At 45.5% G+C, this 16,158-nt stretch overlaps 1 protein-coding gene and 1 long non-coding RNA gene across 27 annotated transcripts in view; both read right to left on the bottom strand.

Moving 5' to 3' along the window:
* The window catches only part of Foxp1 (forkhead box P1), a 597,405-nt gene that overhangs the window by 188,422 nt on the left and 392,825 nt on the right, over window positions 1–16,158 (bottom strand). The window lies entirely within an intron of this gene.
* Gm38865 lies at window positions 881–14,946 on the bottom strand. Its single transcript, XR_869305.3, has 2 exons — window positions 11,992–14,946; window positions 881–11,958 (listed from the first exon to the last, which is right to left on the bottom strand). It is a non-coding gene; the product is annotated as a predicted gene, 38865 (long non-coding RNA).

The raw sequence follows: 16,158 nt of genomic DNA on the forward strand, positions 1-16,158 counted from the left end.
TACAATGAGAGCCAGCCATTGACACCAGCAAGCCTGGCTCTACCTGCTGGCAACAAGCAAGCCAGGTGATTACACGTCTGGCCCTACTGGTGGCCGACCTTTGATGTTCCAGTTTCAAAATGCATGTATTTTAAGAGCCAGCATGGCTGGGCACTGTAGCCATGATAAGTAGATCTTAACCATTGCAGAAATCTCTATGCAACCCTAAATCTACCGACCACAGTCCTAAGCGGGTACACAGTCTTTCCTCCCTTCCTCCCCACCCCTTGTGTGTGTGTGTGTGTGTGTGTGTGTGTGTGTGTGTGTGTGTAACCCTCTCTTTACTTTTCTTCAAGCTCCTCAAGAATCTCTTCTTTGGCTCAGTGTGGTAGAATAGAGAGCTGAGGTTACAAGACCAAGAAGGTTAGGCCAGCCTGGGCTACATAAGGAGCCCTTGTCTTATGTAATTGCCAAGAGCAAACTGATCATGTCAGTTTCATGTCAGGTTCCAAGACCCTGCTTAGAAATACAATGGCTAGAGATGAGGTTCAGTGTTGAGCAAAAGCCTAGACATGGGCGAGGTTCTCCAGTGATGGCCAACTTTATAAAATAAGCCAAAGAATTCCTTTCCACAGCACTGGGGCAAGTCTGTGGAAAGGAGAGTGAAAGCCCACAGCTGTCAATAGAAGGAACTTGCCTTTCTCACACTGCCTTCACCTTGGGAGGCACCCATTAAGGTCCTGCCACTGTGTGGTCGCCATAACCCTCTGTTCTCATGCACATGCTCTGTTCTCTCCTAGGAACGACCTTCAATGCATGGGGACCCATGGGACCCCCGGGCTGCTGGGAGAAATCCCTCTTTCGGGGGCTGAGAGACACTCCAGTTCTATCTTCTTCATGAAAAAAAAAAAAAAAAGCATCTTGGGAGTGGAGCTTGCCCACCTCCCATTCTCCATATTGGGGTTCTGTCTGGTTTGAGCCTGTGGAGGTCTTATGCATGCCGCCAGTCTCTGTGAGTTCACACCTGCACCAGTCTTGTTATGTCTGGATAACACTGTCTCCCTGGAGTCAGCCACCACCTCTGACTCCTACAATCTTTCTACTCGCCTTCTGCACAGACCCCTAACCCTTGAAGGGAGGGATTGGATGTGGATCTCCTTCTCTACACGGTCCTTTACACCTGAACACTGCTGCTCCACTGCCCCCAGACAACTCCACTGTTTAGGAACACGCATGGCTGTTTCCTAAACTGGTTCTTCATCTTCCCCCACCGCAGACACTAGCTTTCCTAGACCAAGGGTTATGCTTCTGGTCTTATTCATCTCTGTCTATGAATATTGTCTGAACAAACCAATGATAATTATATGGGACACACAAATGAAACAAAGCACATTCAGGAACTGCAATCTACTTTTATCCAGACTCGCAATGAGGGTCTAAGATTCTAGCTTTACTTGCCTTGACTTAAAGAAGATTCTTTTGGTCTTTTCACTAAGATTTGTTTAGTGTTTTAGACAGAGCCTAGCCCCTGCTACCATCACCCAGGCTAGCCTCCAATTCACTACCCCACTTCTGAAGCCCCTTGACTGCTGGGTTATTACAGGTGTGTGCCACCATGCTTGGTATTTTGTTTGTTTGTTTTTTAATTTTTTAAAGAGGTAATTTTAGAAGTGAGACTGTATTTCCAAATATAATTACAAAAATCTCATCAACCATGTGGAAATAGCTACTATAATAAAATCACATTAAAGCTGAATATGACTAACAATCATGTAACAGGGAAATATTTGCATTCCAGGCCTTAGATCTTTTTATGGTATATAGAAATCATTATAAATAAATAAGGACATAAGATTCAATAGAAACTTAGCAAATATGAAAGAAAACATAGAGGTCTCAAAATTTTAAAAATAGTCAACCTTACTGTACGAAGAATTTTGTACCTTTCTTATTTGTTCTTTCTCCTTAACCTACTTCTTTCTAAAACCCATGTTCATGGCCCCTAAATGCCAGAAAGCCTGCAGCACACTAAGGAAAAAAACCATCAAGGTATCTCTCCTTCTAAAAACACTGAGAAATAATTTTTGTGTACATGTATGTGATATGAAAGATGCACATGTGCTGGCAGCATGTGTGTATGTGTGTGCAGACCCCACATTGGCACTGGCCATTTTCCTCCACCCTTCTCCACATTTTATTTTGAGTAGGCGTGGTCTTTCGCTGAGCCTGGAATTCACAGGCTTGTCTAGCTAGCAGGTTCGCCTTCCAAGTGCTGGGACTACAGGCCACCACAGAGCTCTCATGGGGGTTCTGAGGATCCAAACTCCAGTTCTCATGCAAGCTGTAAGAGCATCATCCACTGAACCAGGACCTGGTTTTCCTTTTGACACAAACTAATTACTTCAGCAATTACATCATGAATGCTAGCCTCAGTTTCTCTCTGTTAAGCAGGAACAGTTATATTGCAGACTGTAATTTATGAAGATCCTGTGAGGCTACATCAAAGAACCACAGACAAAGAAACAATTATTTTGGTTAAAAAAAGCTAAGTCCTGCCAAGCAGTGGTGGCATATGCCTTTAATCCCAGCACTGGGGAGGCAGAGACAGGAGGATTTCTGAGTTCGAGGCCAGCCTGGCCTACAGAGTGAGTTCCAGGACAGCCAGGGCTATACAGAGAAACCCTGTCTCAAAAAACCAAAACAAAACACAAAAAACAAACAAACAAACAAACAAACAAAAACAAAAACAAAACAAAACAACAACAAAGCTAGGTCCTGCATTTCCTGCTATCAGGACGAGGCATTTAATGGTAGTGCATACACACAGAGCTATGGATGGTTTCTTACTAATGTGGTGTATCTTCATCTAACTCAGTACATGACAAAACAAGTCAGAGTTGGCCTAAAAAAATAGGCGTTCAAGAACCACAAATCCATTTTTATCCAAAAATGCAGGCAGGGTCTGGAATGATGGCTTAGCAGTTAAGAGCACCGGCCACTCAATTCCCAGCCATGTCACATGCTCACCACTGTGTCTGACTCTTCTACTTCCAGAGTATCCAACACTCTCTTCTGGCCTCTGGGCCCTGCACCCCTGAGATATGTAAGCACACAAGGAGGAAAAACACTCACACACATAAAATAAAAATAAAATAGAATCTTAAAAACAAAAACAAACAAACAAACAAAAATTGGGATGGAGAGATGGCTCATTGGTTAAGAGCACTGACTGCTCTTCCAGAGGTTCAAATCCCAGCAACCACATGGTGGCTCACAACCATCTGTAATGGGATCCAATACCCTCTTCTGGTATGTCTGAGGACAGCTCTACAGTGTACTCATATAAAAACAAAACAAAGAAACAAACCAACAACCCCATGGAGTCAATGCAGGTAGGTTTGTCCTTTTCTTTTTTTACCACCTCCCGGTTTTGAACTAGTGAAGTGGAAAGAATAAAAGAATTGAAAATCAGTCACCCAAACAATCAAGTGATGAGGCTTTATTAAAACACAAACATCCAATATGCAAATTATGTAGTCCTAAGTGATCCAGGCATCGTACTCACTTTGATATGAATCTTCCCTCCCCTCCATCCCTCCTCCCTTCCTCACCTCCTCCTCCTCTCTCTCCTTTTCATTCTTTTTTGAAGATATTGCCAAGGCTGGCCTTGAGCTTTTGGTCTCAAACCATCCTCCTGTCTCAGTCTCTGGAGTAGAGGGGACAAGAGACACTGGAACCATGTCTGATTTTTAGGATCTAATTCTGAAAATTTATTCCTATCTGGATATTGGCAGAAGTGCCATCTACTCCTAAGCAGAGCATGGGTTTGCCAAGGCCAAGGCCATTGCTGGACACACTGGCTCATCCTGTTTCCACAGCAACACTACGGCTGGGTGTGAGATAGGGTCAAATCAGCAAGCCCCAGGGAGGCAGTGGGATGGACACCAGGGCAGTGACAAGGCAGGGCACTCTATTTTCTTTAAAAAAAAAAAACAGTTATGATTTAATATGGGAAATCACATCATTAAACCTACTAAACTGGAATAAAGTCCCCCTCTGATATGCATTTAGCAAGGCAGTTCATATAACTCCCCACCACATCTCTTTTTACCATGATATGTGAGATAAGTTTCAGACAGTCTGGCAGGAGGAGAAAAGAGGACAGTCCTGAAACTCAATACGTACCTTATCCAGAAAGACCTTTACTGATCTCTGTCAGTGAAACGAATCCTCAACTATAAGTGCATTCTCCAGCTTCCCAAAATATAGATTTCTAACCCTCAAGGTCTCTACGGGAATTATCGCCACTATGTTTCCCCCTCTTTGTCAAAAAGGAGGACCATAATTTAAACTGATGAGCCAGATTTACACTCCAACGAACACTGTCCCATGCTCATTTTCCAGGTATGAATCTTTACATAAACCGACCACAGATATCATTTGTAATGTGGGGCTCTTCTGGTGGCTGTTGACAGCTTCATATGGTAGTCTGGTGTGCCCTCTTAGGGCCTCCCACCCCACCCTCTTTTGCAACATCCTAGGAGGACAGTTTGTCTGAATCTAGTAGAGTGTCACAGATCCATCTTTCCTTCTTTCTTTTTCCTTCACACAAGTGCGGACACATATATAGGGGGTGTTGCATATAAGCAGGTCAGAGGCACTGGGTATCCTGTTTATTTCTCTCCATCTTATTACCCTGAGATGAGGTCTCTCACTGAACCACCAGGCAGCAAGGCCCCCATCCCCACTCCAAGTCCTAGACTTAAAGACATACTCAGCCTTTCTCAGTGCTTTATGTAGTTGCTTGGATTCCACCTCAGGTCCTCAGACTTCCACAGCAAGTGCTTTCAACAGCTGAGCCATCTCCCCTGTCTTTAGCCATCTTTCTAGTTCAGCTTTCCAAGGCTGCAGTGGGTTATACATTACGTGGAAAAGTGATGGGAGAAACGGACAACATGGCAGCTGGCCAAGAACAGGCTCCAAGTTTTGAAGTTACTGACAACATACCAGCTAGTTTCCTCAATGGGTCAGGGCACTGGCCTGAGCGTGCATCACAGCTGGGTTCATTTACCTGCTTAGCACACATGACGATTCCAACTTCAGTGCCCCAAGCATGAACTAGAAATACTTTAGCCAAGGGCTTAAATGTGACTGGAACTTGAATAGTATATTCAAGCTCTTGCAAGGACTATAATGAGTGTATGTTTTCTGCTCTATATTTTATTATATTAACTTGGCAGCTATTACTAGCATAAACACTGGTCTCCAGAATATCACTGGAAGGCTGCCTTGTTCAAGAAGAAGGAAAGGAAAAGGGTAGAAGGAGACTGTGAATATGGAGAAAAAAGACAAGGACACAGTGAGTCTCGCTTATTTTGTTCATGTAGACACAGACCCCAAAGCTACTGTTTGCTCCTTTCTTCCTGGAACTCCCTCCATAGACCAGGCTGGCCTCAAAGTCACGGAGATGTGCCTGCCTCTGCCTCCTGAGCCCTGGAATTAAGGGCGTGTGCCACCGCACCTGGCTTACACAGGGGTAATCTCAAAAGCTTCCAGCCATCTCACGAAGACAGACCAACCCCTGAAATTTTTTAAAACTATCTCTCTGCATCCTCAAGACTGAGGGCATAAACCTGCCAGGAGAAATGTATGACAAGGTCTTTCACTAGAGGCAGAGCTCCACTTATGGTGACCGGGCCACTGATCACCAGAAAACACCGGGGGACGTCTCATCATCGGCAGTGGATATGTAAGGCCAGCCTGTAGATCAATGGAGGCCAGCTCTGGACACAGGGATACAGTTGATGCATCCTCTCTTGTGCTCATGAGCTCTCTCTCATCCTATCCTCAGGACTCTCCCCTAACAGCCATCTCAGACCTGCCCAGCTCCAAATTCTGCTGTCTTTCCTCCGGGAAGCTGAAAAGAAATCCATTAGTAATGGCAACTATGGCAGACGCAATGCCAGTGACTACGCAGGAAACTTAACAGAACGGGACAGCACTCCACTGATTGTGCTATGTGGAATGGCAGAAAGAAAATTTGCAAGTATTGTTTATAGTCCACAACCAGAGAAAACCAGAGATATTGCTTGGTGGGTCTGGCCTAATTAGTTAAGATTTGGGTTTTTTGTTTGTTTGTTTGTTCGGTTTGTTTTTGTTTTTGTTTTTTAAAGGGGGTGGAGGCTCTTTTGAGGACATAGACGTTCCTGTGTGGCCCCGATGACACAAACAGCCATGTTGGGACAGGGGAGCATGGCTGGAAACAGCAGTCTTGATGGGTTCTTTCTCAGTCTTTTAAGTTCACTGGACTAAAGTCACCCCCAAAAATGCTTGGTAAAGATGTCAGCATTGACACCTGCATTCAAGTTACAGACTCACAAGTCCCTGAGTCAAAACTCACTGAAGCCATCCAAGACTAGACTCCAGAAACAGTGACTGAACTATGTGTTGCATGTTTCTCAGCTGTGGCAAATGAGGATCCGTGCACGTATGTGTGAGAATCTATGCACTGTGTATGACTGAACCCTGTAAGAGGGGAGCTGAGCAAGGCCTGAGAGACCCAGAGGGGAGCCTAGTGTAGGATGAGAAACCACAATGGTTGGGATAGGGAGAAACACCTCAATGCCCAGCTCTGGGACATGCTGGTCTGAAGAAGTAACAGCTCTCAGAGATGCTATTGCCTTTCTGCTAAGCTAGCAATAAGGGGAATGCTCACCTCATGGGCAGTGGAAGGTACCCATCTTCCTACTAAATGGACCTTATTTACCTACTTGCAACAATCAAATGAGAATGTGGCAAAGCTCTGTACTTTCTTCCTGATGTGTGGATGAACTCTTTGCCTAACAACTCTACTGTCCCTCTGTAAATTCCATGACCCTTTCTCCACCCAGGCCCATGGTGGGTACTCCTCGTCATGAGCTCCTACAGCCCTAGCGTCCATATCCCCCTTCTGCCCCATTTAAACATGCAGTCTCAAAGGCTGAACTTTGTGACTGGGTGTTTACAGTTATTGTCACTCTTGAGATAAACATGTCCTGTTTTCTGTGGAGCCACCAGCTAAAGGCACAGAGGCAAATCTGGCTGTGACTCTCAACACTTGCAATTCTTTACCTACTCAGCTCTCTAGAGCAGACCTCAGACCAGAGAATGCATGACAGGCCAGACACAGTGAATGGAAGTGAACAGCCCTGTTGCAATAGAGTCTTTTGGCTCTCATCACGCTGGCCCTTCCTTCTCTGGTGAAGTAAGCACTCTGCAAGGACATTTCTAGGCCCGACAAAGCTCATTCCTTATGGCTTCAGACCAGAACTCAGTGCACAAGCACATTTAAATTTTCTAAATGACACAACAGCTTTGAACTTTGACCACAGACTCCTGCCACCACCACCCATGGATCCCCACCCCACTGAGGTATTAGGGCCTAACTTGAAAAGAAAATACTACATCAATGCCTTCTAATCCTCTTGGTTAAACATGGAACAGCAAAGGAAGATAGGCATCAGTGAACAAGCCCACTGGATCTGCGAGGGTACAGGTGTGGCGGGTACATCAGGCAAAGTGGGAGATTCCAGCCCAACAGAAATTAATCCACTCAAAGCCTTTCTCTAATCAAAGGTTAGATCTTATTCTAAGAAGCTTACTCTAAGCAACAATTGCGTGTGATGAGTTAACATGTCCACATCACAACACTGGCCGTCCCATCGAATGGTTTGATTGACAGCCTTAAACACAGTGTGCTTTTTTCCCTGCCAAAGGCATGATTTCAGAAGTACAGCAATAAACATTAATAAATAACATTTATTGAGGCCTCACTATACACAATGGGGACACAGAGTGCTAAGGGTTGTACTGACTGTATACACCTAAGACAAGGCCACAGAGAACAAAAGGTTTACTGTTGTTTAGATATTGTGTAACCCATGTTAATGCTATAGAAGTTTACCTGGGAATTTCTATTTCCCCTTTACATTTTTTTTAAATTACCATACAAAAACTGTATATACATTTGGAAGGTTGCGTACATGTATATACATATATAAAGATGATACCAAGTCAATTGGCACACCCATCACCTCTTGTGTGTGTGTCTGTGTGTGTGTGTGTGTGTTTTAACAATTACTACCCTGTGCTCACCAGGCTGCATAATCAACCACTAACACCTCATTTTTCTTTGTTGGAACTAACCCTAATAGACCAACCAAGGCCTGGGCTCAAAGGCAAAGCCAACATCCATTTCTACACATTGACAGAGTGCGAAAAAGAGGGAGACATTCTAAGAGAACACACTGTAGACACAAACAATAAACATCATAAACCAGAGTCCATCAGAAGCACACATCCTACAAATATCTGTTCTCTCTTCATCCTTTTGTCTTGTCATTTTGTCATAGGTGGATGACACTGTGAAGAACAGGACACTATGACTATTCTGAGCATCTTGAGACATACTCAATGCCTCCTTGGTTCATGACTGTGGGAAAGTCACCTCACCTGTCTGGCTCTCAGTTGCTGTAGCTATGAAATGAAGGTGGTAAGTCACTGCTTCTGTAGTTGTTAGTCAAGATCAACTGAGGTAATTCCTGGAAAGCAAACAGCCTGGCAGGGTGCTCTCCTGGAATGTTGGTGACCATGGTTTCATTATTGCTAGCTGGCAAGCCTACTGCAATAGGAGCCAAGGGGTGGGTTTCTGTTTTACATTTGCAATAAAATTTCAAAACAGAAATATTTCCTTTGCTAATTGGGGTAAAAGCACAATTCTTCAATCATCACAACAAAAATGTTTTAAAATGTAGATAGAAAACTAGAAGGTTGTCCCTACCCCTGCCCACAGTGAGGTTTGGAAGACAGACGTGGTGTCCACAGGTGAGAAAACTCACAATCAGGTGGGTCTAGACTTACAGCGAAGACCACAAGTAAAAAGCTAGTCCCAAAACTCAGAGGTGCCTTGGTGTAAGGTCTGTGTGGTTATCATGGTCTAACAGCAAATCTAGCTGCAAAACAAAGGAAGGGTAGAAACTCCACAGAGCCAAGCCGTCCTCAGGTTCAAGTGAGGCAAACCTCACAGCCTTGAGTATTCACCGCTGTTGAAAAATTCAGCATGAGCTAGGTACAAGGGTGAAAATTTCTTAAAAAGTATGTTCAAAATAGTAAAACGAAATAGTTAAAATGAAGGCTGAAGGTATTTCATCTAACCCATACCTACAGAAGATGGTATGTCTAAAGTGCTATCACTCTGATGCATAGCCAGCCAGCATCTGAGTGCTAATAAAATGGTTTCTTAAAATACAACTAACTTTACTAGGTGTTTAAAACCCAGTGCATTGGGCCTGGGGGTTCAGCTCAGTGGTGAAGTACATGCTCAGAACACTGAGGCCCAGAGGTCCATCCCCAGCATTGAGGCGAGAAGACAGAAAAAGCCCAGCATTTTTCCTTTGTAGTGCATCTCAGGCCAGGCTCACTGTCCACACAGGGTCTAGGTTTACATGCTGGACAGTATACTGTGAATACAGCACTGCAGTAGTCACTCAGGCTGAACAGCATCAAGAGGAATCGCTTGTGCTGCCTGTACTCTGAACGTCCACCCAATAGACCTTTGATTTAGAGAGGGCAACAAGCCACTGCCTCTTCTACTCTGCTGCAATCTAGCATCCCCTGCTCAGCTACAAAGATTCGCTTTGCTTTCTCGGAGTATAGCACTCTGAGCCTTTGCTCTGGATGCTCTAGGCACACTTGCACATGCACCCTCTCTGGATGTCACAGCAAGCGTCACATGGGAGGCAGAAATGGGTAGAGGGTATAGCCCTGTGGTGGGATGATGAGACAGACCAGTTTTTAATCTGGTGTCAAGAAAGACTGACTGGCTCCAGATGGTGGAGGAAAAGTCTAGAGTAAGCTTTATACCTCCAGCCTTCTTTAAGTCAAGTCTACCATGTGGCTTCAGGTTGCCGTGTAGCTCTGTCTCTGGACCCTCAGCAGAAAGGTGACAGAACAATCAAGCAAAGGAATAGGACACACATTTTTGGAGAGTCGCAACACTGCTGGTACCACTGAAGAGGGGTCAGGAATGGGGAGGACAGAATCCAGAAACAAAGGACTCCAAAATCCTAAGTCATTGCCTCCTGAACAGCCTCACGGAAGTGGTACTGTGTATCTGGGACAAGAATACTATCAAACCCTGGGAAGAGAGGTAGGCATGAGTTTACCCCTTAAACAGGTAACTCGGAAGATGCAAACAGGAATAAATACTCCCTACACACCTGCACCCCAGGGACAGCAGAATCCAGCCAAGTTGCTCAATCTGACAAGAGTTGAGAAAGGGAAGAATTTCAGTTTATAAACCATTACATGTTTTAATGGAGACAGGACATTTATATTTATTTATGGGGCTCAGTGTGAGACATACACACTGTGTCATGGGCATTGGGACACCTCATACTCTTAGTCACAGTGCAATAGATAGTAACTTCACTCTGTGCTGTGGGAGCCCTAGCCTGCTTCCTTTCTGTGGTCCCTCTCTCTGCCCTGGTCAGACTCCAGGGACCACTCTCCACTGATCCACTTTTTCACTGTGAGACATTCAGAAGTTGGTGCTGAACTCCTTTGCTCAATAGACTTTATGCCAGTGACCCCGAGGGTTCTGCCCCAGGTCATTCAGTGAATCGGAGGCACACCTAAGTCAAGAACACCAACCTTCCAAGGCCCAGCTATCCTTCATCCCCACCTGCAGCATGAAGTCTTTCTTCATCCCAGCACAATCTGGGTAATGAACTGGTGATGTTGGGAGGCCTCAGGAAGCCCCTGTTCTGGAGTGAGAGGCTAAGAATCCTGTGGATAGAGGGGCTGGAGAGATGGCTCAGTGGTTAAGGTACTCACTACCTTTCCAGTTTAGTTCCAGCACTCACAGTAACTCTTGGTAATTCCACGCTCAGGGGATTCAACACCTCTTCCGGCCTCCATAGTCTCCTCTGAGCGGGTGCTACATACAGATATGTGCTCAGAGTGCATGTATGCACACACACACAAACACAGACACACAGATATATACACAGAACCACATACACACAGAGATACATGAAAATAAAATAAAGTAAACATTTAAAACATGAGAATGGTAAGTGGAGAGCCTGAGATGATCATTAGGCTGATAACTTGAAGATGAGGGTGAGCCGTCCAGAAAGGACATGATCAGGACATAGCCTTCTGAACCAACTCTGAGTGACAGAGACACGGAGGACAGGTTGGGCAGGAATCACGAGTGTGTATGCTTGCCGCTGCCCTCTCATGCTCCCTCAGCCCAAACATTTCACGTAAGAGACAGGAAATGGACAGAGATTCTCCATTAAAACAGCACAGCAAAAAACACCCCAAACTAAACCACCAGCAGACACAGATAGAAAGAAATGGTGCTGTTCACTTTTAAATCTCTCCTTTAGCCCACAGACCACAGGCTAAACCCAGTGTGAGTGATGTGTACAACCCCACACGTTTCAGGGCTGGGAAGGTGAGCCGGAAAAAAGGATACTGGGCAGGAAGATACAACTGGGGGCCTCTGACCTGCAGAACTTCGGGAGTGGATGAGGGAACACCCTTCTCTTACTGTGTTTTCAGAAAGGTTTGGGGAAATCCAAAGAAAAGCAAGCAAAAATAATGAAGGGGGTGGAAAATGGCACCTTTAAGGAAAGGTTAAAGGGTTATGGTGGACTAGTCTGACAGAGAAGACAGAAGCCACTTAACAGCTGTCGCTAAGTGTATGATGGCTCATACAAGGGATGCCAACAGTGATTTTCTCTAACCAGGCAAGGCCAGAGGAAACTGTCATAAATGGCAGTAGAAGCTAGCAAGTACCAAGTGAGTCCAGGGACAGAGGAAGTGGTTCTGGACCTGCAGGCCTTCATGGAGAAGGTCCACAGTGACCTGCAGGCCTTCATGGAGAAGGTCCACAGTGACCTGCAGGCCTTCATGGAGAAGGTCCACAGTGACCTGCAGGCCTTCATGGAGAAGGTCCACAGTGACTTTTCCCACAGAGGATTTTGCACAAAGGACCCATTTTCTTTGATGACAAACAACCCTGACTGGAGAAGGTGAGGTAGGGAAGAGACAAGCTGGCCTTCAGCAGCTAGCACTTTTTTTATGGTATTTCAACTGTGGGTTCTTAAACTACAGTAAGGCTTACCAATATGCCATTTCTGACCTGGCAGGGGGCAGAAAACAAAAATCAACGATCTAGCAAGACCCACAGGGCGGCTTTCCCAAAGATGTTGATTTCAAAATGCAATAAAACAGATAAGACTCTTCCACTGATACAGTAAAAATCACAGTAAACACACGAGAGGGAAGGCAGCCTGATTAACATAATGATGCTCACAAGGGAAATTAGCCCAATGCAAGAAACACTCAAGCTCCAACTCTGCTAAATTACAGGCTGAAGAGAACTGTCACACACGCGTCCCAAGTTCACGCGGCACACACGGATTCTCTTCGCTTCCTTCAAGAAGAGGCATTTACTGCGGAAGGCTCAAGAACCAATAAAAAAGGTAATTTCACAATATCTCTACACTGTCCCCAATCACCCAAAGGGCCGAAGGCGGCACTATTCCCACTACGCGGAGCAGTGCTTGCCACCCGGCTGGTTTTCAATTGACACTGGCGTGTGTGTGCGTGTGTGTGTGTGTGTGTGTGTGTGTGTGTGTGTGTGTGTGTGTGTGTGTCTGTGTTATTTTCCTCAAGCTGGGCCTATTGGAGCTTTTCTCAGAAAAAGCAACTCCAAAGCTGGCTGACGATCTCTGCCTATGATCAAACACAGCGGAGGATTTGCACTCCCGGAGGAAAGTGGCTATCTCTCTGGCTCCAGGTGTAAGGAAAAATACAAAATGCTAAGTATGATTGAAAATACAACAGGGACAGTTAGAATATGGGAAGCCTGCAGCAACAGGTTCATTTGAATCTGTGTTCTGAAGAGTACATTTGTGTGCATGTATGTATGTGGGTGCATACGTGACAGGGGCATATAGGCACACGCGCCCCAGCACAATCTGGGACATCTGGATGGTCTGAATGAGATGCCCCCATATTCTCAGGCATCAGAATACTTGGGTTGGTGGATGTTTGTGGAGGATGAGGGGTCTGGCCTTGCTGGAGGAAGTATGTCATTAGGCACTGGCTTTGAGGTACACATTCTGAGTGTGTCCCCTCTGTTTCCTGTTTGTGGTTTGAGATTCGAGCACTCGGAGCACTCAGCTGGAACAGCCGTCATGTCTGCCACCTGCTGTCAAAATTCCCTGCCGTGATGGACTTACACACTGGAGCCACTTGTCCCAAATAAACCCTTCCTTAGATTAAGTGGCCTTCGCATGGATGCTTTATCACAGCGATAAAAAGCAACTAATACAGGTGGTTTTCCTCATTTTTCCCCCTTTGAGACAGGGTCTCTCATTGTCCTGGGATTTGGCACTGAACTATACTGACTCTCCTGAGTGCCAGGGATCCATCCATCCCTGCCCCCTTTATGCTGCGACCACAAGGCAACATTGCCATATCTTGTTTTTGATTTTGTTTGCTGGTTGGCTTTTGGATAAATTCTGGGGCTCAAACTCACAAGGACCTCACAAGGCCAAGGCAAATGCCCCACTCTGATCTTGCTCTGCAGTGCCCAGATGTCTCAGTGAGCTCGTGAGAATGAGGCACAAGGGTAATATACACCCCAAATACTTGAAAAGCTGAGGCAGGTGAATGATGAATTCAAGGCCAGCCTGGGCTATATAGCAAAAGAGAGAAGGAAGGAAGGGAGGGAGGGAGGGAGGGAGGGAGGGAGGGAGGGAGGGAGGGAGGAGAAAGAGCAAATATAACCCTATCCATTCCCAAAATTAAATTTAAAAAAATCATACACATAACTTCAGAAACAAAATCGAGCAAAACAATTCAATTGGCATTAAGTAAAAAATGTATTTATACTTAATTCTGAAACCCACCTACCCTGATTAACTCCTTGTCCTTGCTACATTTTGAGTGCTGGTTGGCTCCCAGTCACAGAGGACCCATTCCTCCCCAGCGCAGACCTCCACTGGACAGCTCTCATACGGATACTAGAAAGAGACTCGAGGAATCGGCCTGAAAACTTCACAGCTATGGAGACTGATCTACATGGAGAACATTGCCATTCAACTGAGGTCAGGCATGCCTTGGTCACAGAGATACAGTCTGAGAAATGTGCTAGGTAGTGGGCTGTGCAGATGCCATGCAGGGCACTCAGACAGACTCACAAGCTTCAAGTACACTTGCGTGTATCCTGGCGTAGTGATCTTAGGTGTCTGTTGCCATCAGTGGTCGTCCATCAGTGACCAAACTTTCCCTACACACAGGCAATGGAGACTGATTATAGCCTGACTCAACTCGGGTCATTATTGCTTTAATTCTACTCTATGGAGGTAGTGGGGTTGGGGAGATGGGGAGGGGGGGGAGAGGCCATTGAATCTATGGCCATATGGAAGCCTGAAGAGGAGGGTCACTGGGCTTAAGGAATGTTAGAGGGTACTCAAGAATAGGTTATAAAGGGGCTGGGTAGATGGTTCAGTAGGTAAAGTGCTTGCTGGTGAATCCCCAGTCCCCATATGAAGACCGAATCCTAGTCCACAATCCAAGTGCTTCTGGGGCAAGGACAGGCAGAAAATGGCCTGGAAACTTACAAGTCTGCTACTTGGTTCATTATGCAGCCTCAAACCAGAGAAGACCCTGCCTCAAACCAGGTGAAAGGTGAAAATTGACACACTAAAAACATGCCCACGGAACACCAATGTGCACAAGCAGACTGTAAAGACAGGAGAGCCCTTAGCCTTAGAGAACAACCAGAGAAACTGAGGCAGCTACTAAGTCAGAATAAGTCAAAGGAGACCCTGTGCACTGGCTGGTTTTGTGTCAACTCGACACAGCTGGAATTATCACAGAGAAAGGAGCTTCAGTTGAGGAAATGCCTCCATGAGATCCAACTGTAAGGCATTTTCTCAATTAGTGATCAAGGGGGAAAGGCCCCTTGTGGGTGGGACCATCTCTGGGCTGGTAGTCTTGGGTTCTATAAGAGAGCAGGCTGAGCAAGCCAGGGGAAGCAAGCCAGTAAAGAACATCCCTCCATGGCCTCTGCATCAGCTCCTGCTCCCTGACCTGTTTGAGTTCCAGTCCTGACTTCCTTTGGTGATGAACAGCAGTGTGGAAGTGTAAGCCGAATAAACCCTATCCTCCCCAACTTGCTTCTTGGTCATGATGTTTGTGCAGGAATAGAAACCCTGACTAAGATACCCTGTTTATTTAAAAAGAAAGAACTGCCTTGGTAAAGATGAGTTTCAATTTTTGGACCAATCAAGTAAAGCCTCTTCCATGGTGTACGTTCAGATTCAAAAAGAATAATGACGGTCATGGCCGATTCAAGCCGACGCCAAACATACAGCCAAAAGCTCCCTAAGTGCTTTTTAACCTGTCTTCAATCATCACTCGCAATTTTAAAATTCTGCTGAACAGGTAGCTACTCGGAATCAGAAAGTTAAACAACATTTACCATTAGCAAGCCATTATTTGGAAAGCTGAAACAATATACTAAATTACAGGGTATGAGAGATGCTTAGCTATCTGAAACGGGGCCAAAACACCAGGACAAATGCAACTAAATACTAGTCTGGAATTCCGATTAACCGTGGCTTCTCACAGCCTTTGTCTCTCATGTCCCTTCTGGAATGGAGCTATCAATAGGGTCCTTTCAGAAGGTCTGGTTCAGGTGAGAGGGAGCCAGGCACATTAAGGTGGCTGGTGTTAGAACAGTGTAAGATTAGGAAATGTCTGCCTGTGTCAGGTAAATACTGAGTTCCTGCTCTGTAGAAGGCACTTAGGGAGAGACACAACAGGTCAGGGGAGAAACAAGGTCTGCCTTTGCTGGAATTCACTGCCAGTGACATTACAAGCGAATCCACATAAGGTGACGCTATCCAGGAGAAGCAGCATGCTGGCATGCTGGCTGGGGTGGTGCGGTCTGCATGTGAGCCAAGAAAGGTGCCACAGCTAGAACCATGAGGGCATACTCAGCCAGAGTGAAAGAGAGAGCAACATGCTTCGGACAGCAGGTCATTGATCACTGATCCATCCATGCATCTATATTTTCCCAACATAATATTTTTATTAATTATTTGGAAATTTCAC

This window comes from Mus musculus, chromosome 6 (genome assembly GCF_000001635.26).
Source record: "Mus musculus strain C57BL/6J chromosome 6, GRCm38.p6 C57BL/6J".
Taxonomy (NCBI): Eukaryota; Metazoa; Chordata; class Mammalia; order Rodentia; family Muridae; genus Mus; species Mus musculus.